At 43.0% G+C, this 19937-nt stretch overlaps 1 protein-coding gene across 3 annotated transcripts in view; it reads right to left on the reverse strand.

The window, feature by feature from the left end:
* The window catches only part of wipi1 (WD repeat domain, phosphoinositide interacting 1), a 105808-nt gene that overhangs the window by 66301 nt on the left and 19570 nt on the right, over window positions 1-19937 (reverse strand). Inside the window, exon 1 of one of the 3 annotated variants that reach the window (XM_073026202.1) lies at window positions 5778-6353. The exons of the other annotated variants lie outside the window; for them this stretch is intronic. The gene's annotated coding sequence lies outside the window, so the exon portion shown is untranslated. Of the gene's footprint in view, window positions 1-5777; window positions 6354-19937 lie in introns of those variants that run through there. 3 annotated transcript variants of the gene reach the window in all.

Genomic DNA, 19937 nt, shown 5'->3' on the forward strand with positions numbered 1-19937 from the left:
AAGGGGGAGAAGCTTTCTGCTTTTATTTTTCGGCTAGGGAGGCAGCTAAATTGCTTGCGGCGCAGAGGGGTCAGTCAGGCCGCTGAGGTGGAATGGACCAGATCGCCAGGGGCGCCCAGTCCCAGGACCTGATTGCGAGGGGTCTTGTAAGACATGCCCCCCTCCATCTTTTGTTGAGCTGATCAGAGAGGTACGTGAGGCATGGGAGGACTCAGTCAGCAGGGTACAGTCCTCGTTTAATTGCATATAGTGTACTTTTTGTTATTTCGGGGTACTGATTTGTAACAGGGGACACACCATGCAGCATCCACCCAAGTGAGATTTCTTAAATTTGGCCGGGTCGGGGGCTCTCACCCCCTATATTTAGCCGCTAACCGAAGGGAAAGTTACAGAATTAATGAGAAGCACTCGTGTCTATTAAAGATGTCAGACAAAGATCATCTCCCCAAGGAAGGAAGGAATGATGCAAGTTCCCAATAAACATGCCACTGACCATGAGAAAACTGCTGTGTTCAACAACTACCTGCATAGTGTGGGAGAAAAAAAAACTTTCCTACTGATGACCATAAAAGCACAAGAAGATAGGAGCATGAGTAGGCCCTCAGCTCCTCAGATCCTGTCTGCTATTCCCAGGCTTCATGTCCATTTCTGGGCCAGTACCCCACAGACCTCAATTCAACAATTCTTCAAAATTTTATCTATTTCCTCCTTAAATAATCCCAACCATCAAAATCCCAGTGATACCTCACTCGTTGCGGGAAGAAGTTCCGATGACTTCTGTTAAGAAGATGGTGAGGCTGTTGAGAGGAGCCTTTGTGGGCATGTGTAGCTGATGGTAGTCTGAAACTTGGGGAAGCCAGCAATGCTGGTAGGTCCCAGTGAACCCAATACCATCTCCTTCTCACAGAAATCCAAGTTGGTCTAAGGCAGGTGTGTCAAACTCATTTTAGGTCACAGGCCGGATTGAGCAAAATGCAGCTTCATGCGGGCCGGATCAGTCGAACGCGTGCGAACGCAGCTTTCGTTGCCTCCGTTTTTTCAGCCTGCTCTCATGTGTCTCAGTCTCTGCTATAACTACAAAGTGTTTCACTTTACAAATTCCGTTTCTTATGAAGAAGACTGCCGAGCAAGACTGCCGAATAAACACTAAAAACCCTGAAAACCTGGTACCTGAATAAACTCAGCATTAGCCATATCATACGCCATAGGCACTTCAATTACTGGGGCCAGCTTTAGTAGTAATTAGATATTATCTCGCGGGCCAAAGATAATTCCACCGCAGGCCGGATTTGGCCCGCGGGCCTTGAGTTTGACATATATGATCTAAGGTAACATCTCTCATATTGCAGTTATTAATACACTGACAGAGAGCAGTTAGCAGTGGCAGCTGCCTGGAATAATCCAGAAGCCAAGAAGATGCCAGTTACTTTGCCTTTGCCTTCTCAGTGAGAGGATTTCAGGCTACAGGTTGACCCGAAGGATGCTACATATCTAAGTGATGAAGGACTTTGAAAATATGTGTGTAAATATTACTCCTCAGAGGCGCTAATTAGGATCTTGTACCTTTGTGGTTAAGGTCTTTGCAACTGTGCAGTTCTGAACATAGTCCCAAGAGCCCCAACAGTGCCCAAGTCAGCTATGTGGCTAGCCCAAAGAGTCCATTTAGGAAGTGATACCAGATGCAAAACAAATGAGACACCAGCAAATAATTTGACCAATAAGTAAACATTGCAACAAACATTGCATGATCACCCTCCAAGAACTTTGGGAGGTGTTGAGTCAACTACAGCCAGTTCTGGATTTGCATTATGAAATGTCCTGATATCTGCCTTGTGGACCTTTAAATTGTAGCTAAAGGAAGACCACATCTGTAAGTGCTGCTTGTTGATATCACACTATCATTTTCTGGAGAATAGAGCTCCAATACTTATTAGCAAGGGTTGAAACGTGTTTCATGATGATTAAGGTCATTTAGTGGGCATCTAGCGCTAATAGAAAGTTGGAATTGCTAAAAGCAGACCACAAACAGACGCTTAATTTCCAGATGGCCTCTATTTCATCACAAAATGATTGTTAATGTAGTGTACTTTCATTTAAATCTACCTTGAATTATGTTGCATTGATAAAACCGTCCAACTTCCACTCGTAATTTTTAACCTAGGTGAGATTTGAATTCTTTTACTAAAGTGATTTGTTGGTGACTCAGCTGCATTTGTTCACTGTAGGCTAACACAAATCTCCAGGTCAAGGCTAAATGTTATTGCTGAATAATAGCTTTTAACATGACTGTAATGTAGAAGGAACTTGCTGAACTCTGCCCCATATATTCCAGATAATGCAGATATTTTTAAACCCAACCACATTAAAAAAACATTAATTTGATCAGTAGTTCTATTCAGTAAGATGAATGCTTTGAACTGTATAATTAGGTGCAGGAACCTCTCCTGAACCAGTTAGTCGATACTCCAAACTTGTTTTAGAATACACCCTTTAACTTGGTATTTAAAATTCTCCATATAGTATCACGAATCTAAAAGCCATGAACTTCTGCATTTGAATCAAAAGACAAATAAAAATACATTTCTGGCAGTCTTCCTTATCTGTTAACAAAACTGCGGAGATGAAAACGTTTTTTGGTTTACAAACTTGTCCGAACTGAATGTTCTACCACTGTGCAAAGTAATTTGAATTGATGGCTTGTTCCTCTGTATAGAAGGGATCAAGTCTGCGAGCTGTTCAGACCCTGAGATCACAACACAAATGAACTACAAACTTCTAAAGTTTTAGTTACATTTTATCATTGTTCTCATAATTCCAATTATAAATTTTATTGAGAGTGTAGTAAGCTTAACTGAAGGTGCAAGCAGCTACAAGATTTACTATTCCATATTATTCACTAGTACAGTTGTATGCAACAAATCTAGACCAAATGCAGACTTCATCTTAAGTGAAGGAAGAGCAGACGAAGCTAAGCAGCATACACATTAAATTTTTAGATGCAATTTTAAAGACATAGATTCTTTTCCTACATTTACAGTACTCTGCAAAAGTCTTAGGCACATATGTATAGCTAGAGTGCCTAAGACTTTTGCACAGTACTGTATTTGTCAACGTGGAATGAAGAGTGAGTTTGTAAATCTGGGGGAGCAAAGAATGTTGGGAATGGCTAGGATGGGGTGCTGCAGGAGGGGTGTGGGACAGGTGGCAGAGGAGTAGTACCAGGGGGTGATACGGGCATAGAAACTCCCAGCCCTGAAACAGCATGCAAGATCATTTGATTCCAAACAATTGGTTTATTGATCATTATAGAATGTCCCTCTGGTGCTTTCCACTCCCTCTCCTCTCCTTTCCCCTTTTCCCAACCATAATTCCATTCTCTCTGCTCCCTTCCCACTCAGTCCACAATACAGACCCATATCAGAATCACATTTATCATTATTCACGTCATGAAATGTTTTTTTTTGCAACAGCAGTACACTGCAATACATAAAATTACTACAGTACTGTGCAAAATTCATAGGCACTCTAGTTATTATGCATATGCCTAAGACTTTTGCACAGTACTGAAAAACCATAATGAATATAAACCCTTAAAGCTGCAATTAAATGTTCATTCAATGGTGGCACACAATATTCTATAGGCTACCACAGCATTTGCTATGGTTATAGGACTTGTTTGCTAAATGTACATAGATACCAGAATTTATTGAGGCCCCTGTAACTTCCCACTAATTTTTGCTCTATTACATGCACCCTGTCTTTTACATTGGCTTTTGTTCACCACAGTTGTGTCATCTCGCCTTTAGAATACTTCTTCCTCTTTGAGATGTACATATCCTTTGCCTTCAAATCGCTTCCATAAATTCCAACCATTGCTGCTCTGCCATCATCCCTGCCTATGTCCTTTTCCAATCAATTTGGGCCATCTCCTTTCTCCTGTCTCTGTAACTCCCTTTACTCCACCGTAATACTGATACATCTGACTTTAGCTTCTCCTTCTCAAATTTCAGGGTGAATTCTATCATACTACGATCCCTTTCTCCTGGGGGTTCTTTTACCTTAAGGTCTCTTAATTAATTCTAGTTCATCGCATAACACCCAATCCAGAATAGCTTATCCCCTAGTGGGCTCAACCACGAGCTGCTCTAAAAAGTCATCTCATAGGCACTCTAGAAATTCCCCCTCCTGGTATCCAGCATCAATCTGATTTTCCCAATCTAACTGCATATGGAAGTCCCCCATCACAACTGTATCATTGCCCTCCTGGCATGCATTTTCTAGCTCCCGTTGTAAGTTGTAGGCAACATCCTTACTACTGTTTGGGAGGGTCTGTACACAATTTCCATCAGGGTCTTTTTATCCTTGCAGTTCCTTAGCTCTATCCACAGCACATTCCGAGCCTCTTCCTGGTGATTTTGATGATTAATTTAATTGGTTTGGCACAACATTGTGGGCTGAAAGGCCTGTTCCTGTGCTGTAGTGTTCTATAAACAGGCCTGCAAACTGTAATACTGCCTAGTCCCAATGAACTGCACCCAGACCATAGCCCTGCATACCCTTCCCATGCATGTACTTATCCAAACTTCTCTTAAATTATGCAATCAAAACCGTATCCATGACTTCCACTACATTATAACTGGATTCATCATGCTTGGTCGGATAAGTGGGAGAGGAAATTTTGCCTTTCACCAAAATTCACAAGGCAAATTTAAGAAGATGTACATGACGTAAAGAGAAGCAAGCTGGAACACTGGAGCACAGTTAAAAATGATATATTACAGCTACATTCTGAAACACAATTAAACATATTAAGACTTCTCAAATCTACACAGTTCTGCCAATTGAAGTACAGTAATGCCACTGGAATCAATAGGACCAGTGTTCAAAGTTCTGTATGATGTCCAGCCAGTACTATAATGGCCATTTGTCATACATGACTGAGGATGAACTCCTACCCCAGACACAGTGATGAGGTCAGCAGAAGATAATAATGTTACTCTGGTAAATAAACCGTGGAAACAAACTGGCCAACTGTTCCTGTTAAGTAAAGTAATTATCCCCTTGCCTTATTTTTAAATAACTATCACTTCAGTTATGTTTGTTTTCCCATTGACTGATTTTATGGAATTAATTGCCATCGGAGTAAAGTTCCAGAATCACCTCTTGGGTAGGCAGGGGTTGTGAATCTGTAGAATTCATTGGCACAGACGTGGAGGCTAAGTCATCAGGTATATTGAAAGCAGAAGTTGATAGGTTTCTGGTTAGTTAGGGTATCAAAGGTTATAGGATGAAAACAGGAGAATGTGGTTGAGAGGGATAATAAATCAACCATGATAGAATATCGGAGCCTATTCAATGGGCCGAATGGCCTAATTCTGTTCCTATGTCTTACAGTCTTATGGTATTTCTTATTCATCAACATGGTGCCGAAACAGAAGAGACTTCAGATGCTGGAATCTGGAGCAACAAACAATCCATTGGAGGATCTCGTAGTAGGTCAAGCAGCATCCGTAGGGGCAAAGGAATTGGACTGCCGCAGAAGCCTCAACGTTATTTTCATCCCCACGGATGCTACTCGACTCACTGAGTTCTTTCAGGTTTGTACAGATCTGCAAAAAGTCCCAGGTTTTAATGATGTAATTCACATTATTTCATCATAAATCATTATAATTCCTTCACAAACCATCCATTGTATGCAAACCCCATCTCTGGCCCATGGTTAAAAAAAAAAGCTCTACATTTTAAAGCATTTAAAACAGGAAAGAAAGAATACTTACAAGCAGAAGACAAGTCCAGCGTGATGTTTCGTGATTATTTTCTAATTCCAACCAAGGAAGTGCTGGGTCTTCACAAAATGCATCTCCCATCTCTAATTTAGCACATCCCATTATCAGTCCTGCCCATTGGAGCTACTACTACACCACATATTGTTCGTTCTTTTTATCTCAATCACTAACAAGTAAAGACGGTGCTAGTGATCATCCTAAAGATCTGCTCTCTACTCATATTTATCAAAACTGTTCAGTGAAGTCATTTCTTGATGGCTATTGGTGGCCCATCACTGTTATTGAACACATCCCTTTACTCAGAATTGTGACAATATTCTGAAATTAATAAGATTACTCTCATGCCTTTTCTCCCCCCTATCATTCCTGAACATTAGGTATACAGGAATATTAAGATCGCATCATGAAGACATAAAATGTTGTAAAGAGTTAGACAGAAGCTGGACTAAGAAACAATTCATGATTCTATCCAGATTAAGTTCTGATGAAGGGTCTGTCTCGGCCCGAAATGCCGAAATTACTCTTTTTCATAGCCGCTGAGTTCCTCCAGCATTTTGTGTGTGTGTGTGTTGCTTTGGATTTCCAGCATCTGCAGATCTTCTCTTGTTAATGATTCAGTTTGAGGATGCGTGCTCTGAACCGATTCTGATGAAAGTTCAATGTCAGGGAAAGTCAACCGTTTCTCTCCCCACGAATCCAAACATTTATGGAGTTAATGTTTTTCCTTCGGTATTTTAGCTTTTAGATTAAGAACCTACTCCTGGCTTTGTCTGAACCAGTGATCTGTTAATGCGTCATCTTTGTACCCTCATGTGACAATTAGTGCCTGCAGCTCAATAGTTTCATTAGTTACATTATAAACATTGACATGTACAGAATTCAGTGCATAGTCCTGCTTGATCTAACCCTCGACAGATTTACTATACAGCTGGAAAAAAATTGACACAGTTCAATCTGACTAACCACATGAATAAACCCTCTCTAAAGCAAACCAGCCATTCTGTTGTTTCAAAACATGGAAGATACCATGTTTCTACCATTTTAATAAAACAAAATTGTGGAAGTTTACGGCCCTATTAACAACAGCTGTGAGAAATGCAATTCCATTAATGACTGAAAGATAAAAAAGCAAAGAATCAAGCACTTGTAATGGAATCACACGATTCTGAAGCAGGTGATGAACCAAGTCTACATCTTTGAAAAGCAAGCCATAATACTGTGCAAAAGTCTTTGGTACATTTTAGGGTGCTCAGTACTGTAGTAATTTTACGTATTGCGCTGTACTGCTGCTGCAAAGAGAAAGTTTCACGACATATGATTTAACTGATTCTGATACGGGACTCTGTTGTGGACTGAGAGGGGGAAGGGGGCAGGGAGAGCAGAATCATGGTAGGGAAAAGGGGAAGGGAGGGGGGAGAGTGGGAAGCACTGTTTGTACTGTATATGTAAGCAAATCGTTGTAAAAATTAAGCAACACTTTTAAGAAAACTTAATAGTTACAAGGCCCTGAAAACACTTATTCAAGGTACTTTTCCTCCTCCCTTGATCAAAAAATGCTCCAGTAACATTCTTCCTATAAAGTCTTCTTGCATCCTGTTTGAATTTACCTTCTCCCAGCTTGGATTCGACCCCTTTCTTTGCTGTTTTCTTCAATACAGAGAGGTGCCTGATTTTTTTTATCCGAGTGTTCCTGATATGGGCATGACTTCCTCTATTTCATCATCTTCAGCTTTACATTTCCACAGTTCTTCACACACACACACCCTTCAACACTGACTCGCTGTTCAGAGATCAGTATCAGTCACTCCATCTGGTTACAGATCGCCATTCTAATCTTGAGAGGGATAACCTCCAGACAACAGAAACAAGCTCTAGTCACTGTTGTGCAGTCTTCTCCCACAGTTTTTCACCCAGCCACGATCTCTGTAGATTCTCATAATCACTCGCACAATACAGCTATGATTTTTTTTTAAACCAATGGTTGCACACTTTTATGTATGGTGTAGTTTCACTTATCAAAATCGGGAAGACAGTGAGCCAAAATCAATTTGGAGAGAAAAAAAATCGGCACGTACACACCTGTGCACATACACGCATATGCACGTACAGGCATGCACACACAACTGCCCGCACAAGGCTGAACAATCATGGTAGTCTTTCTCGGGGTAAACACACATATAAAATGGGCGTCTTTTTTCGTAAAAGCAAAGATCCTCTTTGGTTAGCGAAAACAGGTATTAATGCAGGTCTTTCATAACAATGAGCTGTCATAAAGCAAACGTTTGAAAAACGGGGGCTACCTGTACACTAATGTTGTTGTGCCACATAAACAGTAGCCACTACTTCAGAGTTGGGACCACATGAAACATGTCATGTTGCCACCATCACTTGAACAGGGCCTTTTACACCTGTTCCCAGTCCTATCTCCCCAATTGTAATCAGAGAATCTCTTATCCCTTGAAGAGGCACTATGATGCCATGTTAGAATAGCTGGACAACAAATTGCATCTAACCACAAATGATAAATTTCTCAACTCATTGGGGGTTATCATGAGGTGAAGACAAACTTATGAATTGCTCACATAGAGGGATAAGAAATGATGCAGTTAATAACTACCGTAGATTCCGGACTACAGAGCGCACCTGATTAAAAGCCGCTGGCTCTAATTTTAGAAAGAAAATCAATTTTGTACTTGTACAGGCCGCACCGGATTTTCGGCCGCAGGTGTCCCACGTTGTAATATGAGATATTTACACAGAAAGATATTACACGTGAGGATTTTTTAACTTTTAATTAAATCCATATGGTAACATAAACAAATACATATTGCAAATGCTTTTTTTCGAACCGTGCCTGTAACGCGGCTACTTTTAAATATACGTTGCGTATACTTTTTTACTGAACAACATTCCAATATCTCCTAACGACTGGTAAAAAATATATATACTGCAGCCTACCAGGAAAAGTTATTGATCGCCTTTAACTTAAAAGCAGCGTTCGCTCAGATCTAATGCCGCTCACGTAATGCGCTCGCCCCCCTCCTTCCCGTTTATCGCAAACTGGTATTTTTCCCACAAGACGCGGCGAAACCGGGTGTGACGTCATAGCATCCCGCGATGTAGTACAGAAAACAAATATAGTTAAAACACTTCTAACTTTAACTAGAAAATGAATTACTAAGCGAAAATATTATAAACTAAATAACTGCCATAAAGGCAGCACAATGCTTTTCTTCGAGTGTTTTCCATATTGATGAGGGTGAGTACAAATGACTGATTTACAATAATTTAATTGTGAAAGTGCGCTTGATTTATCGTACAATTTCATTGGACCTCTGTGAACTACTCATCAATTTTATTGGTCTACTGTTACGAGGCAAAATGTTTTTGGCGGCATGAAAAAAATCATGCATTAGCCGCACCGTAGTAAAGGCCGCAGTGTTCAAAGCTGTTCAAAATGTGGGAAAAAAGTAGCGGCTTATAATCCGACATCTACGGTACTTATCTGGATGTGACTTTCTCCCAACTACCTTTTGTTTCTGAACTGTAAAGCCAAAGGTACAATCAAATTTCACACAGCAAAACAAATTCTAAATTAAAATAGTGTTGCGGAGAACCCAACTTGAGTCCAGTAGCAATTAGGAAAATTAATTTAAATGTGCTAAGTCAAGGAAAAAGCAAAGGAGAGAAAAAGAGCTGAAAAGCGTGGGAAACAGATATGAACTCTGACCATGTAACCGTGACTGTACATTATAAAGTAATTCAAGCAAAGTGGTTTGGAACGTTTCTGGAGACTTGAGGAGGCACATGTATGGAATACAAGCTACTCTTCAACTTAGTGAGAATGAAGGAAAGACGGAGGAGTATACGGGGCTGGAATACAGGCAGCTCAAGAAGTTCTGACAGAAGTTTCTACCCCAGCTCTGTGACTTTCATATTGATGTAAATACAAAATACAAGCACATGCTGAGCTGGATAAATTAGGATAGAATAGATCCTGGTGTCTCTTACTACTTGGCATTGGAATAGACAGTTAGTGTTGCCTGTAAGGATACTGATCAACTCTGACTCAGTCTTTTAAATAATGAACAAAGTAATCGACTGTAATCAAGCCTTTTCTAAATGACTTTCAAAGCAAAATGCACTGAGATTTATTGAATATATCAGTAATAAATCTTTGCAATGTTTCCTATGCCAAGGGCAGCTTTTGCATTTGTAAGATGCTGTAGTGGAAACATATAATATCACAAAATCATGATTACAGTGTTTCAGCCCTGCTTGTGTTCATTAATATTCTACATTTTTTTACAGCTTTTAGAATCTTTCCCCCCATGGAACATTGCAGATACCAATCATCATGCTGATTTTAAAAACTGGTTGCTGCTCTGACTGAACAGAGAATGCTCAGTTGCAGTAAACAAACTAGTACTGTGCCTTACAACAATATGAAGAGAGAGTCTTTCAAGCCCCTTTTCTTCTCTGATGTTCAATTAAATATGAGAAAATGTTAAAATGGAAGCTAGATAAGCAGGACAAAGTTGGCTGGGTGGAAAACTATTCCTATGGACTGGGAACACGAGTGAATCTGCAGATGCTGGAAATAAATAAAAACACAAAATGCTGGCAGGACTCAGCAGGCCAGACAGCATCTATGGGAGGAGGTAGTGACGACGTTTCGGGCCGAAACCCTTCATCAGGAGTGAAGTAACATGAAATGGTCAAGGCGGGATAAGAAGTGGGGAGAGGGATGAAGTGGAGAGCTGGGAAGTGATAGGCTGGAGGGAAATGGGCTAGGGGAAGGTGGAGAATTATGGGAAATAAAAGAGAAAGAAAGGTAGGGGTGGGGGGAGATTATAGTGGGGGGGGGGGGGGAGAGAAAGAGAACCAGACTAAAATTATAGATAGGGATGGGGTAAGGACTGGGATGTGGCAGGTGTATTGTTACATATAGCTGCCTAAACAACGCACCTGCCCCAGTAAAGCACCTTCAGAAATAATTCCAGTAATTAGACCCGCAGCACAGATTAGTCATCAAAGTAGGCTGTGATGCTGTTGGTATATTTAGGACTGATAAGTCTGCAGCCTGAAGTTGGGTAGGACTGCCCCCACCTGGTTCTACTCCTATGTGTCGAGATGTAGCTAGAGAATTTCCTGAAATAGCTAGCTACTCTTCACATTTAATGCACGTTACCCGTGTTGCAGATCAATAAACCTGAAGTTGCATTGCTTGTGGGTATTCACGCTGGCGAATGCTGCGACCGATGACAGCTTTGCATACCAATGAATAATTCTCAAACACACACAGCAGCCTTTTATGCATACAAACTACAGTTTCTAAAAGTACATGAATACGCACATCTTAACACAATCAGGCATTCGTTTAAATTCCACTGTATGATGCATGAAGACGTTGGGTAATCCAAAAGACTTTCCAGGATTTAGAGCGATAATGCTTTGAAATTAATTGCCAATTTATAAGGCTAAATATGGCACAAGTGCATATTACTTTGCTCCCAATGTGAAATTAAATATTGAAGCACTTCAGGATGTTCAACCCCAATATATTTAGAGTGACTGACCAGAGGTGAAAGTTATGGTACAGAAATGAGTCATTTTAGCCCTCATTCCCATGCCAGCCAATTAAAAAAAAATAGCCTGGTTTTATTACAAACAAGAGAAAACCTGCGGATGCTGATTCTATTATTCAGTCCTTGCAGACGTATGCTATTGGATTTAAAATGCTCATCCAAGTACTTATTTTGTGAAGAGGAATTCTGTCTCAGTCATTTTTTGAAACACCGAGTTTCAGATCCCACTATCCTCTGCGTGGAACAAAGGTTCTTTTCAACTCTCCTTTAAGCCCTCTATTAATTCTATGCTTTCTGTAATTAAGACCATGAGATAAAAGCTTTAGGGCACCTCCTGTTTCTCAACATTTATATTTGTTGCGACGCACACACGGAATCTGCTGACATGCACTGATAATCCTGTCTCTCTTCAGCCACCCCACTACCTGTGTTGTCAAAACAGCTAGTTTTCAATAAGCAGACTTTCTCTCCATCTGAACATCATCTTTCATTCAAAAGAACTTTCACTCCGCTTTTCCCATCAGTGTGTCATATATTTTCAGTGGTCACTCTCTCAGGTCGTTTATGCAAATATCTAATCTGCCAATCATGTGGCAGCAACTCAATGCACAAAAGCATGCAGGCACGGTCAAGAGGTTCAGTTGTTGTTCAGGCTAACATCAGAACGGGGAAGGAAGTGACCTTGACTGTGGAACGATTGATGGTAGTTTGACTATCTCAGAAAGAAACAGCTGATCTCCCTGGATTTTCACACACAAGTCTCTAGAGTTCACAGAGAACGGTGTGAAAAACAAAAAAAAAACATCCAGTGAACGGTAATTCATGTGGGCAAAAAACACTTTGTTAATGAAAGAGATCAGAGAAGAATGCCCAGGCTGATTCAAGCTGACAGGAAGGCAACAGTAACTCAAATAATCATGCGTTATGACAGTGGTGTGGAGAAGAGATCTCTGAATACAAAATACATTGAACCTTGAAGTAGATGGGCTACAGCAGCAGTCAATTATGAACAAACACTCAGTGGCCACTTTATTAGGTACAGAAGGTAACCTCATTAACGAGGTGTTTTTGCCAACAGAACTACAGACAGACAGACATACTTTATTGATCCAGAGGGAAAATGGGTTTCATTACAGTCACACCAACCAAGAATAATGTAGAAATATAGCAATATAAAACCATAAATAATTAAATAATAATATGTAAATTATTCCAAGTGGAAATAAGTCCAGGATCAGCCTATTGGCTCAGGGTGTCTGACACTCTGAGGGAGGACTTGTAAAGTTTGATGGCCACAGGCAGGAATGACTTCCTATGACGCTCAGTGTTGCATCTCGGTGGAATGAGTCTCTGGCTGAACGTACTCCTGTGCCTAACCAGTACATTATGGAGTGGATGGGAGATATTGTCCAAGATGGTACGCAACTTGGACAGCATCCTCTTTTCAGCCACCACCGTCAGAGAGTCCAGTTCTACCCCCACAACATCACTGGCCTTACAAATGAGTTTGTTGATTCTGTTGGTGTCTGCTACCCTCAGCCTGCTGCCCCAGCACACAACAGCAAACATGATAGCACTGGCCACCACAGACTCGTAAAACATCCTCACCATTGTCCGGCAGATGTTAAAGGACCTCAGTCTCCTCAGGAAATAGAGACGGCTCTGACCCTTCTTGTAGACAGCCTCAGTGTTCTTTGACCAGTTCAGTTTATTGTCAATTCGTATCCCCAGGTATTTGTAATCCTCCACGATATCCACACTGACCCTGTGAATGGAAACAGGGGTCACCAGTGCCTTAGCCCTCCTCGGGTCCACCACCAGCTCCTTAGTCTTTTCCACATTAAGCTGCAGATGATTCTGCTCACACCATGTGACAAAGTTTCCCACCATAGCCCTGTACTCCGCCTCATCTCCCTTGCTGATGCATCCAACTATGGCTGAGTCACCAGAAATCTTCTGAAGATGGCAAGACTCTGTGCAGTAGTTGAAGTCTGAGGTGTAGATGGTGAAGAGAAAGGGAGACAGGACAGTCCCCTGTGGAGCCCCAGTGCTGCTGACCACTCTGTCTAACACACAGTGTTGCAAGTGCACATACTGTGGTCTGCCAGTCAGGTAAATCAATAATCCATGACACCAGGGAAGCATCCACCTGCATCACTGTCAGCTTCTCACCCAGCAGAGCAGGGCGGATGGTGTTGAACGCACTGGAGAAGTCAAAAAACATGACCCTCACAGTGCTTGCCGGCTTGTCCAGGTGGGCGTAGATACGATTCAGCAGGTAGACGATGGCATCCTCAACTCCTAGTCGGGGCTGGTAGGCGAACTGGAGGGGGTCTAAGTGTGGTTTAACCATAGGCCAGAGCTGCTCTAGAACAAGTCTCTCCAGGGTCTTCATGATGTGGGAAGTCAATGTCACCGGTCAGTGGTCCTTGGAGCCACTGGGGCGCGGGGTCTTTGGCACAGGGATGAGGCAGGACGTCTTCCACAGCACAGGAACCCTCTGGAGACGCAGGCTCAGGTTGAAGACATGGTGAAGTACTCCACATAGCTGGGGGGCACAGGCTTTGAGCACCCTGGGGGGGAACTACCATCAGCCTATATGATTTTTTTTTGTTTTTTCGCACCATTTTCTTTAAACTCTAGAGCAGGGTTGCTCAGCCGGGGCTCTGTGGAATCCTAGGTTCCGTGAGAGGTCACTAGGGGTTCAGCGAGAGATTGTGATTTAAAAAAAACTTAGTTTTTTGAACTTCGTGCAAGGTGCAACGCTTGCGCTCATGGTGGTGGGCAGTAACCGAGCAGCCCTGTTAACAATCTTGTTTGAGGTCTCTCAGCCCAGTATGGCAGCCCACAGTTGGACCGTGTTTATTTACTTGAGTCTATTCTCGCTGTCTAAACACAAGATAGGGGAGGCAGCTGATAATTGGTGAATGCTGTATTGCACGGAGGGAGGACAGTAGGCTGATGGTGAACGCAGTATTGCACGGAGGGAAGGATGGTAGGCTGATGGTGAACGCAGTATTGCATGGGAGGAGGATGATAGGCTGATGGTGAAAGCTGTATTACACGGTGAGGAGGACAATAGGCTGATGGTGAGCGCTGTATTGCATGGGGGGGGAGGACGATAGGCTGATGGTGAACGCAGTATTGCATGTGGGGAGGACGATAGGCTGATGGTGAATGCTGTATTACACGGAGAGGAGGACAATAGGCTGATGGTGAGCGCTGTATTGCACGGAGAGGAGGACAGTAGATGTGGTGAATGCTGTATTGCATGGGGGGGGAGGACGATAGGCTGATGGTGAGTGCTGTATTGCATGGGGGGAGGACGATAGGCTGATGGTGAAAGCTGTATTACACGGAGAGGAGGACAATAAATGTGGTGAATGCTGTATTACACGGAGAGGACGATAGGCTGATGGTGAGTGTTGTATTGCACAGAGAGGAGGACAGTAAACTGATGAGGAGTGTGAAGTGCATTTTCCAAACATTGAATGGACTCGCCCAACTTGGGCTGTGACGTCAGCCTCTCCCTCCTGAATTACCTCCCCCAACTTCCCCTTGAGTACTGCCAAGTGAATTATGGGAGCGAACAAACTCTACCGGTGTAGTAGAAAATCGGAGGGAAATTTTCCTTCTAAAGTCGGTCCAGCGTGGCGACTTTTGAAGAGGGGTATTCTAGGCTAGACCTACGAACAATTCTGATAAGGTTAATGATGAACAATTACAATCTTCTGAGTCATTTCACTGCACTGGTGCAAAAACAGACACAAAAGAGTCTGTATTTTCTTAAAACTATAAAAGTTTATTTACACACAAATATACAAAATACCAACATTAAGTATCTATAAGACTGACTAAATTCAAATTAAAATATAATTACTACTGTTTATAAACTATCAATTCTCTGGGTGGCCCCACCACTCCCAGAAACCACCCACAGTACCCATCGTGACCTCATGCTCTTCCTCCCCAAGGACAGTCGGGCATGAACGTATCTTTGGAAGAGGGGCAGGCTCGACTTTCTGCTGTCTAGACCTGTGAATGGCCACCTTGGCCAGGCCCAGGAGATCCCCCTGGTGACTCGCCCCCTTCCGTACTGGGTGCCCGTAAATGAGGAGTGTGGGGCTGAAGTGAACCAGACCCTGAGCAGCAGCCCCTTCTGATACTCAAACGGGCTGCAGCCTCTCACACTCCATAAATACATGGTACACTGACTCCTCCCGGCCACAGAATGGACAGGGTGTCAGTGAACCTGCTTAAAGACCTGTTGCATGGTACTGCCCTATGCAACACCTTCCACCCCAGGTCCCCAATGTACAGGGGAAGGACTCCTGCATGAAGAGATTTCCACTGGGGACCTCCTCCGCTGCCAGATGGTAAAGCAGAATGCCAAGGCGAGTCCGATCGGCAGACGAAGGCAAAGAATTGAAAGGTGTTCAAGAGCAGCCCGTACAAGAAATGCCTTGGAGAGTCATGGAGAGGTACAACAGGCGTTCCTGCGAGACGGCTCAAGTTACGCAGGACCCTCTCCCGTGAGGTGTCCAGAGGTCTGCTACCGATGAACGATTCCAGCCCATCAGGTAGTGGTGCAGCCGGAACCTCTCCACTTTCTGGAGTCCCCTTGACACCCACCATGATAGGGTGGGGACTGCCCACCGTGACAGAATGCAGACAAGTCCCCCTTGCAGATAGAGCACTGTCCTCCAAAGGCGCAGGAGCACCCTGTCTGGATGAGACTAGACCCTACACCCCTCAACAGCTCCCTCAGAGTGGCACAGCTGATGCTGTCCACTGGAAGCCACGTGTCCTCCTGCAGGCAGTGCCCTCTGTGGAGAAAACACATTGCTAGTGCATGCCATCTTGAAGGGTGGTCGCTATGCACGTGTTGTAAGTAAGGAAGCAGATTCGATAGGTCTCAAGGACAAGGATTCTGGACACGCAGCCTTGGTAGTAAAAGATTTTATTTACAGAAGGCAAACGTGGGAAAACGGCAACAGAAGCAACCGGCACACGCGCACAATTTACAGTAGTTGGATCGGCAATAAAACACACGTGAACAATTACTAACAAACATGGGAAAATCACGTGGGAACAAAGTACGCGCACACACACGCACACGGGAAAAGTCAATACGATATCCCCCCCCCCTTGACTTTGTGCAGGCACGGCTCTTATGCTACTATGGACAATTATCAACATTCCCAACCCTATTCAATGCACAACTCACCAACAGATTCTCCAATGCTGCTACAGTTCTTGGCCTGGAAGGAAGTAGGGTGGTCCCTCAGGGATTGCAAAAAAGAGAGAGCGGGTCCAGCACATGTGGCATCCTTTATAGTGCAGCAGGGCTGTTGGATCCCACTCAGGTAATTCACAGGAAGGGCAATGGCTCGGTGCCAGCAGAGTTAAGCTGATTACAAAGGCCAATTGCCTGAGGCCAAGTACAAGGCTAATTAAAGGGCCCAATGGTTGGGTGTGCATTGACGGGCAAGAAGGGTTCAAACCTTGACCGGCAGGTGGTGTGTCTTTCGACCAGGTAATGGGCAGTGGCGTCACGTGACAGTCACGACCCCTTCAATACAGCAGGTGTCTCTGCAGGGCCCTGAGGTGGAGAGTCACCAGCTGGGTGCACACACATACACACCAATGACTGACCACCCTCTGCAACTGGAAGACTCAGGACTACAGCAGTCCTCCTGTTGCTCCAGAAGAAATCCACCAGCCTCTTCTGGGTCCTGGAGACAAAAGCAGTGGACGGATCTGAAGTAATCAGCCGGTACCATATCTTTACAATGAAAGCTGCTTATCAATGGGTTTTACATGGACTGGGGGTCCAAGTTGTCCTGTTCCATTGTGCCTAGTCTGTGGCAAACAACTTACAAATGTAGCAATGACTCCAGCAAAATTGAAAAGACAAACTACAAATCACAGCCGTATGACACATTATTTTATAAGACTATTGGAATTTCAAAACAGATCAAAGCTTTTGAAAATAAAGTCACAGTCAGTAAAAGACTCAGGAAGCAAGTTACTTAGTAGCTTTAAGACCAGTTCACTCGAGATGAGAGGCATTGATCATGTGGATAGTCAGAGGCTTTTTCCCCCAGGGCTGAAATAGTTGCCACAAGAGGACACAGGTTTAAGGTGCTAGGGAATAGGTACACAGGAGTTGTGGGGTTAAGTTTTTTACTCAGAGAGTGCTGAGTGCATGGAATGGGCTGCCAGCAACAGTGGTGGAGGCAGATACAGTCTTTTAAGAGGCTTTTAAATAGGTACATGGAGCTTAGTAAAATAGAGGATGTGGGTAAGCTTAGTAATTTCTAAGGTAGGGACATGTTCGGCACAACTTTGTGGGCCAAAGGGCCTGTATTGTGCTGTAGGTTTTCTATGTTTCTAATGTTTAAAAAAAAACTGTGGAAAAACTGGACAAAGAGCACACCAAACTCCTGCTACATACAGAAATCCGGTGGCTTAGCACAGGAAGAGTTTGCAATGGGGTGTTTGAGCTGAAAGGTACTTCCAAGAAAATAGTAGGCCAGATTTTGCTAAGTGATTTGAAGATGAAGAATGGCTGCAGAAATTAGCCAACTTAGCAAACAATTTTCATCATATGAACCAGTTGAACAAGTCTCTGCAAGGCCCTGGAGAAAATGTTTGACTTCAAATGACAAAATTCTTGGATTTAAAAGGAAACCGAATCTTTGGAATGATCATGCTGCAAAAGGAATCTTGAAATGTTTCCACTTCTGCTTGGGCTTGAGATTGAGGAGGGATATCAGAAAGTCTCGAGTCTTATTGAAAACCACCTGGAAGAACTGCAGAACAAACTTGAACAGTATTTTTTTCTCCCTTTCAACACAAGTGTACGACTGGGTGAGGGACCCTTTCTCTGAATCTTCTGCTCAGCTTGAGAACTTGACTTTGAGAGTTTAAATTTTGAATTTGCATTTGAATTTAAAAGTCTAATGGCTTATAGAAAAAAACCTGTAGCCTGTTGGTCCTGGCTTTAATGCTGTGGTAGAGTTTGCCACACGGAAGCAGCTGAAACAGTTTATGGTTTGGGTGACGGATGTCCCCGATGATCTTCGAGGCCTTCTTTCTGCACCTGCCGCTATAGAAGTCCCAAATGTTCACAGATGTGCTGGGCTGTCCGTACCACTCTCTGCAGTGCCCAGCGATCAAGGTTGGTGCAGTTTCCGTGCCAGGCAGTGATACAGCCTGTCAGTATGCTCTCAATGGTGCCACTGTAGAAGGTCTTGAGGACTTGGGGGCCCATGCTGAATGTCTTCAGTCACCTGAGGTGGAAGAAGCACAGTTGTGCTTTCTTTGCCACAAAGCTGGAATTCAGAAATTTATAATTTTTGCCTTATAAGATTTTAAAATTTGTGAAAGAGAAAGAAAGAATAATTTCAGGAAAATTAAGCTAAGCTCAACTATCTGATTTTTTTCCCCAAGAAAGGTTGGCCAAAAATTCATTCTCTACTCAAAAGGGCATTGACAATTATTTTTGGATTATTGTATCTACAACTTCCTGATCATGTTAATGTACTGTGAGCTCTAGATATAATAATTTTCATGCAGGTGCTCCCTGAGACCTGAAAATTATTTCAAGGGTTCCTCCAGGGCTAAAAGGTTGAGAAAGGTTACTCTAGAGACTCATGCGTGAAAATCCCGGGAGATCAACCGTTTCTTTTGGAGCTACTCAAACCACCATCATTCATCCCATGGTCAAGGTCACTTAGATCACACTTCTTCCCCATTCTGATGTTGGTCTAAGCAACAACTGAACCTCTTATCCTGTCTAAATACAAGAGGAGTGTCCAACCTCTTCACCATCACAAAAACTTCCATTTCTTCAAAACTGTTCCAGTCTCTACTTTATTTGTTGCTGGTACCTGTACTAGACATAAATATTCCAACACTTTCCTCCCAACCCCCTATTCTCCATATTCCACTTTCTATAACCTATGCAACATTCTGCTTGTGACGTCCTAACTGAAACAAACCACATTCACCCTTTACATCTCCATTCACTAATACATAACTGGCTCCCAGTCCAACATTTATTTTCAAAGATACAGATCGGTATCAGGCCATCCTGGCCCAACAAGCCTGTGCTGCCCCATTACACCCATGTGACCAATTAACCTCCTACCCCGTATGTGTTTAGAATGTGAGAGGAAACTAGAGCACTGTGGATAAAACCACGTGGTCACTGGGAAGCATAGAAACTCCTTACAGAGAGCTGCGGACCGCTGGTGCTGTGATAACATTACACCAACTGCTACACTACCGCGCCGCCCCCATTTTGAATGGTTTCAAGCAGATGTTCACATCTTTCCACAGTGTTGCCACTCCTTCAGCCCTAAGAATCACTGATGTTCCTCCACTCTGGCATTAAGAATTTGCCTCAATCTTCACAATAACAAGAAAATGTACTACAGGTAACTCCGCTATAACATGATAGTTACATTCCGAGGCAACCTTTTGTTATAAAAAACTCACATTACAGCAGAATCCTTCAAAGCACAGATTTAAACAGGTTTACCTGACCATGATTGTA

This window comes from Hemitrygon akajei, chromosome 22 (assembly GCF_048418815.1).
Source record: "Hemitrygon akajei chromosome 22, sHemAka1.3, whole genome shotgun sequence".
In the NCBI taxonomy this organism is placed as follows: Eukaryota; Metazoa; Chordata; class Chondrichthyes; order Myliobatiformes; family Dasyatidae; genus Hemitrygon; species Hemitrygon akajei.